Source organism: Nuphar pumila, chromosome 6 (assembly GCF_984573655.1).
Source record: "Nuphar pumila chromosome 6, dmNupPumi1.hap1.1, whole genome shotgun sequence".
Lineage (NCBI taxonomy): Eukaryota > Viridiplantae > Streptophyta > Magnoliopsida > Nymphaeales > Nymphaeaceae > Nuphar > Nuphar pumila.
Window position 1 is genome coordinate 47,415,375 of NC_143254.1, and position 10,173 is coordinate 47,425,547.

Here is a 10,173-nt window from a genome sequence, read left to right on the forward strand (position 1 = left end):
ATTTTGAAGAGTTAACATCATCCTCGACCTTCTCGATGAAAGATATTTTTATCCTTTTCTTGAAACGTCGTTTCACTTTTCTAGATAAAGGGTATTTTTATCATTTTCTCAAATCATCGTTTCATGGCAAGAATGACGAGAAAGGGTAGTTAAGTTTTTGCAACCACACCAGACTCTGATGCTAAGTGATGCAGACACACACGGGGATACGAGCCTCACGTGCTTATATACATGTGGTGCTCATTCGGCCCGGAACATGCAATGTAGCAAACAGTGCATCTTTGGGGTGGTGAGGGGCTGCTTCGCTGGTTGATGGCATGCAAAAGATCCCTAGATGCCCTCTGGAAAGCAAGCGTTTGATTTAGGTGGGCATCTGCCTTATAAATAGTTAAAGGATTACTGGTTTTTGTTTGGCTGTAACGTTCATTACCTCAAACAGCTGACTCAGCTTGAGTCATTTGATGACTCATGCAAGAACTCACTTCAAACATCAAACTGGCCTGAGTTTAATTAAAAGGGTTTGGTAGCCGCACCCCCTTCCCCAACAATTTAAATTCTCACTTCAGTTCGATGTAAACATACACAGATTTGATACTTGAGATTCAAATCAAAAAATAATGTGTTGGATTCTGATTAGAGTACGACAGAACCCACCCCTTGATTTTGATTTTGAGCCACTGTCGGCTGGTCTTTTCAAACGTCTCTCAATCCACGACCCAAAATGTCCACCTTCCAATGACTTGTAGCTTGTTTCGAAACTCAGCGTGCTTGATTTGAAATATTATTATTATAAAAAATTACAAATACCCGCCTAACCTTTGCCCTATTTACAAATATTAAAATATTACAAATGAACGCTTGTTTTAGAAAGTAATCTTTGAGTTATCCCAGTCGACCAACGTAACGATATGGAAATGCGCTCAGGACGCATCATAGAACCCCAAAACGCAAGATGCATGAAAACTGATTAGGTGCATCCCTCGTGTGACCGCCGTTGCTCCGGAACAGACAGCACATCCTGGAACATCCACGGGCACGATCGAACAGGACGCGCTATTCTGTTCTATGCTGTCTGCGATTCAAACGCCCCTCTGAAATAATTGAGCAAATGAAAAAAGAAAGAAAAAAGAAAATTTCGTAAATGAACGCTGGCACGTGTTGGTGTGACTTGTGTGGCTGGCTTTTCCACATGTGCAACCCATGCACAAAAGTGACAAAAGCCATGAATGAGACAAACACGTGACAGCGTTAAACGGCAAACAGAGGCAAAGAGAGAAAGCTACGATGGGAAAAGAAAGAAGGATAGAGAGAGAGGGAGACGGGAAATGGGTCTCGTTTGCGGGGGGAGAAGAGGTGAGAGGACTAAGAGATACGGTGAGGGCGACGTAAAGGCATGTGAAATACGTTGTCCTTTTCTGCTATTAAAACCCCTTTTTCCTTCCTTCCTCTCTCTCTCTCTCTCTCTCTCTCTCTCTCTCGTGCCTCTGCAACTACTCCGCCTAGAGTTTTAATGTCCGATATTGAGCGCATGAACTCTTTCAGAAAGCGAAATTTTTATTAATGAGACCCACAAGCCTGTCGGTAAGAGCCTCTCTCTCTCTCTCTCTCGGAAGCAAATAGCCAGAGTTTTTGTTATCTATAGTAGGATGGATTGTATTTTAAGATTTTGTGGTTAGTTTGAAGCAAGTTATATGGGATCTTCACTTGGGGTATTCCAGTTAAACTCAAATGTGTCTTCTGTTGGGTCTTCGGGTTTTTTTTTACGCCTGGATTGTTGTTATTTTGGATTGCTTTTATTTTGGTTTCGTGGAGTCCCACTGCTTCAAGGTTTATGAGAATATGATGCTAACGGATGTTAGATCGGAAACTCAATGCCTGCCGAACAAAAAATTGAATATGATGACTCGATGACTCTCTTTCCCAGCAAAAAAATTGAGATTCCCATTTATTGGTGGTTGTGATCATTAGGGTTTTCTGTTTACATTATATTGCTTGATTGTTTTTCTTTTTTGATGTCGATCTTTGGCTTTCTTTTGAACAAACATTCGGACTAATGGGACTGAGGGTTAGAGTTCTGATTTTTGTAAAGTTTTGTTTCATTTGTTTCCCCTAAACTATGGGTTCCTGTGGTAAGATATTGGGGGTTATCTTGTTATTTCTTTGTTGATTTATTTTTGGAGTTATGCGTTCATTTTTAACTGGGCATTAGTCCTATGAAGTTATTCTTGTTTAAATGGATTGATGCCAGTGATGTTTTGGAACTTACTGTTTTAATTTTAGGTCCGTCTACGGGAGCCACATTGTCTGAGAGTGTTGATACTCAGTTTCAGGACAATATTATAACTAGAGAGATTTATGGAACATATTATTTTTGGGGAGTGCCTGTGTAGTTATACACTGCCGGTCCCAAGCCCGGATAAAGGAGGAGGGTTGCGGTAGGCCTGTGACAGCCAGCATAAAAACTTTGTCATATCCTATGAAAATGAACCAATATGAGAATTTCGTTGGGGCGTTCCCTACTGAGCGACGCGCTGTACTCTCTAGGCCCGGAGGCAGTGATAAATGTGCAAGGGTTGCTAGGTCGTCGCTCAGAAGCGACGCGTCACACCGGCGCCCGGGTGTGGTGTCAAATAGGCAAGGGTTCCCTCACTTTGTTGGACGGGTGGGGGTAAAGAAGTTAGTCCAAGACCATAAAATTAGGTTAGCCACTTGGAACATAGGGTCTTTAACTGATAAGTTGGTAGAGTTAGTAGATGTTATGTGTAGGAGAAAGATTGATATTTTATGTCTTCAAGAGACCAAATGGGTAGGTGAGAAAGCTAAAGTGATAGAACCTTGGGGATATAAGATTTGGTATACAGGAATAAATAGGAATAGGAATGGAGTAGGGATTGTTATGAGTCGTCAGTTTATAGATAATGTAGTTGAGGTCCGTAGGAAGGGTGATAGAATTTTACTTATTAAATTAGTATTAGGTACGGATATTATTAATATTATTAGTGTTTATGCACCTCAAGTAGGTTTAGATGATTCCATTAAGCATCAATTTTGGGAAGATTTAGATGGAGTAGTACAAGAGACATCTTATGGAGAAAAGCTTTTCATCGGCGGTGACCTTAATGGACATGTAGGCATTAGTAGGGATGGATTTGAGAATATCCATGGAGGCTATGGTATAGGAGAAAGAAATGAAAGTGGAGAAAGGATTTTAGATTTTTGTTTGTCCTATGATATGATCTTAGCAAACACTTGGTTTAGGAAGAGAGAGTCTCACCTAGTAACATTTAAAAGTGGGGTTAATACGAGTCAAATAGATTTTTTCCTACTTAGAAAGAGAGATAGGGGTTGTTGCATCGATTGTAAGGTTATACCAGGAGAAAGTGTAGCTACACAACATAGAGTCTTAATTTTAGATCTTAGAATTAGACAATGCCGCAAAAGGGATAGACATAGGATAGATCCTAGAATTAAGTGGTGGGCACTGAAAGGAGCTAAACAAGGAATGTTTGTAGAGCAGGTAGTTAAGGAAGTTGATTGGTGTCTCGAGGAGGATTCAGAATCAATGTGGAATAAGATAGCGGGTGGTATGAGAAAAGTAGCTAAGGAGGTATTGGGTGAGTCTAAAGGCGGTGCACCACTAGGTAAGGATACTTCATGGTGGAACGAGGATGTCAAATTAGCTATTAAGGTTAAAAGAGAGTGTTATAGAAATCTAAGTAAGAGTCGTGATAATGAGAATTTGGAGAAGTATATGATAGCAAAGAAGGAAGCTAAAAAAGTTGTTCGAAACGCGAGGGCTAAGGTATATAAGGAGGTTTATGACAAGTTGGATACCAAAGAAGGCGAGAAGGATATTTATAGGCTTGCAAAGATGAGAGATAGGAAATCGAAGGATTTGGGTATGGTTAGATGTATCAAAGATGAAACGCAAAGGGTTTTAGTCAAAGATGAGGAGATTAAGGAGAGATGGAAAGATTATTTTGATAAGCTATTTAATGATAGTCATGCTCAAGATCTTGGAGACTTCTCCATTCCTTTTCATGAGATAAATCGTGACTTCATGCGCAAGATTCAAAAGAAAGAAATTGCAGAGGCTTTGAAGAAAATGAAATCAAGAAGGGCAGTTGGCCCAGATGGTATACCTATCGAGGCTTGGAAATGCTTGGGAGAGAAAGGTTTAGAATGGTTGACAAATCTTTTTAACTTGATTTGGCGAACAAATAAGATGCCTAATGAGTGGAGGAAGAGTACTTTGGTGCCTTTATATAAGAATAAGGGTGATATACAAGATTGCACAAACTATCGTGGTATAAAACTCATGAGTCATACTATGAAACTTTGGGAGAGGGTGATTGAGTCTAGGTTGAGGAAGGTTGTCATGATATCGGAGAATCAATTTGGTTTTATGCCTGGAAGATCAACTATGGAAGCTATACATCTTCTTAGACAACTTATTGAAAGATATAGAGAGATGAACAAAGATTTGCATATGGTTTTTATTGATTTAGAGAAGGCATACGATAGAGTACCTAGGGACGTTCTCTGGTGGACAATGATGAAGAAAGGTGTTTCTCTCAAGTACATTAGTATAATTAAAGATATGTATGAAGGAGTAGTAACCAATGTCCGCACTTGTGGAGGGGTGACAACCAATTTTCCGATAACGGTTGGGTTACATCAAGGATCTGCTTTAAGCCCTTTCCTATTTGCGATAGTGATGGATGAACTTACGAGATCAATTCAAGAAAATGTACCGTGGTGTATGTTGTTTGCTGATGATATTGTTTTGATTGATGAGTCTAGAGCTGGGGTTAATGCTAAGTTAGAATTATGGAGACAGACATTGGAAGCTAGAGGTTTTAAGTTGAGTAAGAGTAAGACTGAATATATGGAATGTCGGTTTAGTAAGCAACGAAGTAGTGATGGGAGTGTAGTGAAGCTTGGTGAGCAAGATATACCGGTGAATGATTATTTCAAATATTTGGGATCCATCATTCAAAAGTATGGAGAAATTGATGGAGATGTAAATCATAGGATAAAGGTTGGGTGGATGAAATGGAAAAGTGCTACTGGAGTGCTGTGCGATCGTAGAATGCCATTGCGGTTGAAGGGAAAGTTTTATAGGACGACTATTAGACCCGCTTTACTATATGGTACGGAATGTTGGGCTGCCAAGAGACATCATATTCAAAAAATGAGTGTAGCTGAGATGCGGATGCTTAGATGGATGTGTGGAAATACAATAAAAGATAAGATTCGGAACGAAGAGATACGTAAGAAGGTAGGTGTTGCACCCATTGAAAATAAGATGCGAGAGAATCGTTTACGGTGGTTTGGACATATTCGGCGAAGGCCTAATGATGCTCCAGTTAGAAGGTTGGAGAAATGGGAAAATATATTAGTTAAAAGAGGTCGGGGTAGGCCTAGGAAGACTTGGATGGAGATGATAGGAAAGGATATGAATGCTTTGAACCTCACCGAGGACATGGCGTTGGATAGAAATGATTGGAGGAAAAGGATTCATGTGGAAGACCCAAAATGAATTTCTTTTTGGTTCATATCGCTGACCCCAATTGTTTTGGGATGAAGGCGTAGTTGTTGTTGTTGTTGTTTGTTGTATTATTTTTGGGGAGTCTGTTTTAGTTTTCATGACACAATTGCATAAATATATTATCTCGTCTGGGTTCCCCAATCGATTCACTGTCATGAGAATCTTCAGATTTTTATTATTTTCAATATAAGTTTACGATTCATGGTGGTAGTAGTTGATGGGTTGTAACTCTTGGAATTTATGCATCTTTTGAGTGGATTTTTCTGTTTTTGGTAATTCACATCCTTATTTCCCTTTTCCCAAAAGTTTCTTTTTTCATTTTCAAGGTTTCCACATCTTTTGAGTGATTTTGGTTTTTCTTCTTGTTTTTGTGGTCAATAATTCGGTCTAACTCTTGGATTTCTGTTGATCAATTGATTTCACTTGGATAGACTTGAAAGTAATTGTCATTGAAACCCTATTTTAAGATCTCCTTTGGCTGGACATTTATGTTTCAGTAGCTATAATTATAGCTGATTGGGGCTTTCTTGTTCTGATTTATGTGGACATCATACTTGAAAGTTGCCAAACTTCGTCTTAGCAAACTTCAGCATTTGGTTGGCAATTATCCGCTTTGGCTTGTGGATGCCTCTTGTATGATACATGATCCCTTGGTCAAGGATTTAAGTGTTGGTACCCACTTCCCAGTGTTTAAGTTTAATGCATATTTTTAAGCTTCTTGATCAACATCCAATTTATTTCTCAAAAGAAAAAATAAATATCCGATGTGACTCTTGAACATTTTATCTAAGGCTTGTCCATGATCTGCAGGTTTGTGGAGTCTCTTATTTCTGGGGAGTGCTAGTAATTTTGTTGAACCCTCTGGGAGTAAGTCTTGAAGTTTTTTGCCAATTTGCAATATAAATTTGAATTTTTTTGCAATGCATTTAGTTTATAAGCTAGAAAATTTTAGTTTATAAAGCAGTTTTCATTTATTCTTTTTCTCTTTCCTGGAGGTATGTTGTTTCCCGTTTGCATCTACCTTTTTCTAGTTTTTGTCAACTTGCAGCACAAGAAGCTTTTTTCCTGAAAAGTGGCATTTCAGGGATATCTTTCTCATACTTTAAATCTTAAGCATACAAAGCAAAAAGATCTTGTGTGCTCAGTCACAGTTGTGATTTTCTTTGGCTCTGACCTTATCTTAATTTTTCCTTTGTTTTCACTTCTTACATCATTTGATCATGACCTGCATGTTTGAGATTCTTGAAACCAATTCCTTTTTTATCCTTTTACATTGTTTCTGACTACTCTGCTCATGTTCATCCTGATTTTTGTTTTTTTGTTTTTTTGCATTTATGCAGTATTTGCAGACACCCACATTTCATTTGTTGTTCTATCCTGGACCTTCCATTCTTTCGTCATCCATCTCTGGATTAGCTTCCATCATTCATGGATTTCAAAATTTTTAGCGCACTTTTCATGTTAGAGTCCAGATTTGCAATTTCCAGGAACTTTCTTCTTCTTCTATATTTTAATTGATTAATTTCACATTTTGTAAATTTTGGTCGGAATACACTCCAACCTTAAGACTGTAGCAACAGTAAGTGAGAGAAAAGGAAAAAAAAAAGATTCTTTGCTGGTGTCTCTGCAAAATATATTCTATCATTGGAGAGTATGGCTCATACAATTGAAGTTAAGGAGGATGGCGTTGTTCCTCCCATCAAAATAGGAACCACCGGAACCATTGGTTCCTTGATGATCAGAGAGCTGGAGTCCATGAAAATCACACAGAAGACAGCAGACCGTCCAAGAAACAACACACCCACCATACCCGTCTCTGTCCTCTGTGGTAGCACTCCCAAAAAAGTGCAGACAAGGAAAAATTTGTCAACAGCAACTGGTAGTGGCAGCAGCAGCAGTGGAAGTTGCAGTAATGCAGCAGTGAGAAGCTCTCGGACCTTTCAGAAAACCCCCAGAAATAACCAGCTTAAAACAGATCATGTACCTATGCTGAATTCTGAAAGTGGCTTCACTGATAAACACTGCTGCAGCAAAGTGACCGACAAGAAGGCATCGGGTTCTGGTTCAGGTTTAGGATGTTATGTTGTGGAAGTGGTGGACGTGAGATGCAGTATCTCAGATAAGATTTGGTCAAGCCCAATTATGAGTCTTAAGAAGCTTGGATTCTCTAAGCTATCTGATACTTCCTAGGTGACGGAAGGAAAATGAAAAAAGAAGAAAAAGGTGGAGAGACAGGTAAACAGAAGGAATCTGGATTTAGGGTTCCCTGGTCTCCAACTTCAGCTTTCTGTAATCAAACATGGGTGTGCTTTCTGGCTGAGTATTGTTATGAACAACTTCAACCAAAGAGCATATGTTGAGTAGGAATCCATTACCATTTCTCTTCTTTTGTTTTTCAGAGCTTTTGGCACAAATCCAGAAGTGGATCCGAGAGTTTTGGCTGATGCGGGCTTTGAAGACCGTGGATGACTTGTTGGTAGATTCTAACTGCAGTTAAGTTGCAGGCTTCTGAAATACTCAATTTCCTGCTAGGTCAGGGAGGCTACGGTTCCCTTGTCCCTATTTCTAATGGATTCGCTGCTGCCATTCTTAAGAATTACCCTGTACAAGCCTCTGCGAGCTTTTTATAGATCTAGGCTTGTGGGTGGTAACAACAATCTGTAAAGTAGAAGAAGCCTTTGATGAGTCATGGTGGTTGTCCGAGTATGGTGATATATACTGAAAACTATTGAATAATGTATGCCATCTGCGTTTAGGATGGATAATTCTGAGTTTTCAAAGTGATGGGATTGGATGAGTGTGGTGGTGATGATACTGTCATCGTGTTTGTGTTTGCATTCAATTGGAACCTTTTCTGGATGGATTTTTACGTGGATAGTGGACCATTTGCGCCAGTTTGGAAGTCTGTACTCTTAGTTTGCTGCAATTTTTCATTGCCACCTACATAAGTTGTAGCATACCATTTTAAAAAATAGGTCTTATCTTTGGGGTTGTTACTTGACTGTGCAATGACCATAGGCGCATGGCTTAGCAACGGTGTTTTGTTGCTTTTGCCTTGGCTTTTAATATTTTTTTAGAGTTAGCACCTAGTGTGTATGCTTCGTAGGTTTTAAGAACATCAATACTCCTTGCAAATTCTTATTCCATTGTATGCTTTGAAAATGTTAAAGGCATTGATTATTAAAAAAGTATATTCTTTGGTTTTAAAGTATAAGCTGTTCCATAGAATTTCTTTTTGTATAAAATGTAACACTCCTAATCTTATTATTTGAACCATTGCTGTGAGGTTCTACATGTTGCTATTGACAATAAACAACGGTGAGCCTGTTAACTTCCACTACGGCCCATGTTGGTGCGCATGCATGCGCCCATACATTACTCATTTTGATATAGGATTCAGCATTTTCGATGGGTTAATGTCACGTGTAGCCAAGCCACCCACATCCTGTCTTTTCTTTGTAACTGTGGCCATCGACATTTATTAGTATCTGCCGAGCATTCATATAGTAATAGTATCTGACGATTCTCGTTGACAAGAATGGCAATGTAGGCCAACCAAACCATCTTAATATATAGGTTTCAGGTCACCAGCGAAGCATTTCAAGGATCAAAAATGGATTTGTAAAAGCATAGCTAATACGCATTTTATTAGCTATACTTTAAAATGTACAATAACTTCATCTAAAAAAAACATCAATATGTTTTCTTTAAAAATTATCAAAATACCCACAGCTGGTGCATAATTAATGCTTCACCATGTCATTTTTAGTTTGTTAGGAGCAAGATTATGTTGGAGAGATGGTGTTTGGGAGGAATTAATTGAAATGATCTGCAATGTGGGAGGAATTTAGAGAAATTTAACTTGTTTTGAAGAACTTTGCCTAGGTTTCAAAAGGAACCGGTTGGCAATCATGTCCTTTGTTTGAAAGAATCCAAAACAAGGTTTTGGAGGAATTGACTGATCCGTATTCCTTTCGTGTTTCATGATTTCACAAATTCCTTTGTCAGGAAATTGGAAATCCTGATTCACACTACCTACTCGAAATCCCTCTGGTTCTTTTAATTCCTACTTCTCGAACCATGTGCATGGGTGCACACACACACACAAAGAGAGAGAGAGAGAGAAACTATAACCATCAACATTACGAAATAGGTTCAACCAACATTGAACCTGCCGGAAAGCCAAAAAAAGCCCAAGACATGCCAAGGAGCCTCAAAAAGAAAAGAAAGAAAGAAAGAAAAACAAGATACATATACAATTAGACGACGAGCATCACCTTGGATCATGAGGGGGCCGTGGAGGCAGATTGCGTTGAAGATCAGGGGTGCTGATGTGCAGAATGGCGTACACGGCCACCAAAATAAGGTTCACTTGTTTATTGAACACTGCCGAAATATGTCGAAAAATAGCGTTGTTGTGGGTCATCCATACGGCCCACCAGGATGAGAGAAGCCAAGTTCGCCAAATAATTTGTCATTTGTTGCAATGACGAACTGGCTGGGAACCCCATAGCAAGTCGTTGGCGAACGATTCCTGACGCACGCTGACCCCTAGCTTATTCCAGGTCACCTTAAAGATGTTTTGAAAAACAGTGCATTCCCAAAAAAGGTGAAGCAAAGAT

The 10,173-nt window shown here is 39.1% G+C and overlaps 1 long non-coding RNA gene across 1 annotated transcript; it reads left to right on the plus strand.

The window, feature by feature from the left end:
- The first annotated feature begins 1,449 nt into the window (after positions 1 to 1,449).
- Positions 1,450 to 8,331, plus strand: LOC149834785 (uncharacterized). The gene is made up of 2 exons (XR_016432570.1): positions 1,450 to 1,581; positions 6,362 to 8,331. It is a non-coding gene; the product is annotated as an uncharacterized LOC149834785 (long non-coding RNA).
- The last annotated feature ends 1,842 nt before the right edge of the window (positions 8,332 to 10,173 follow it).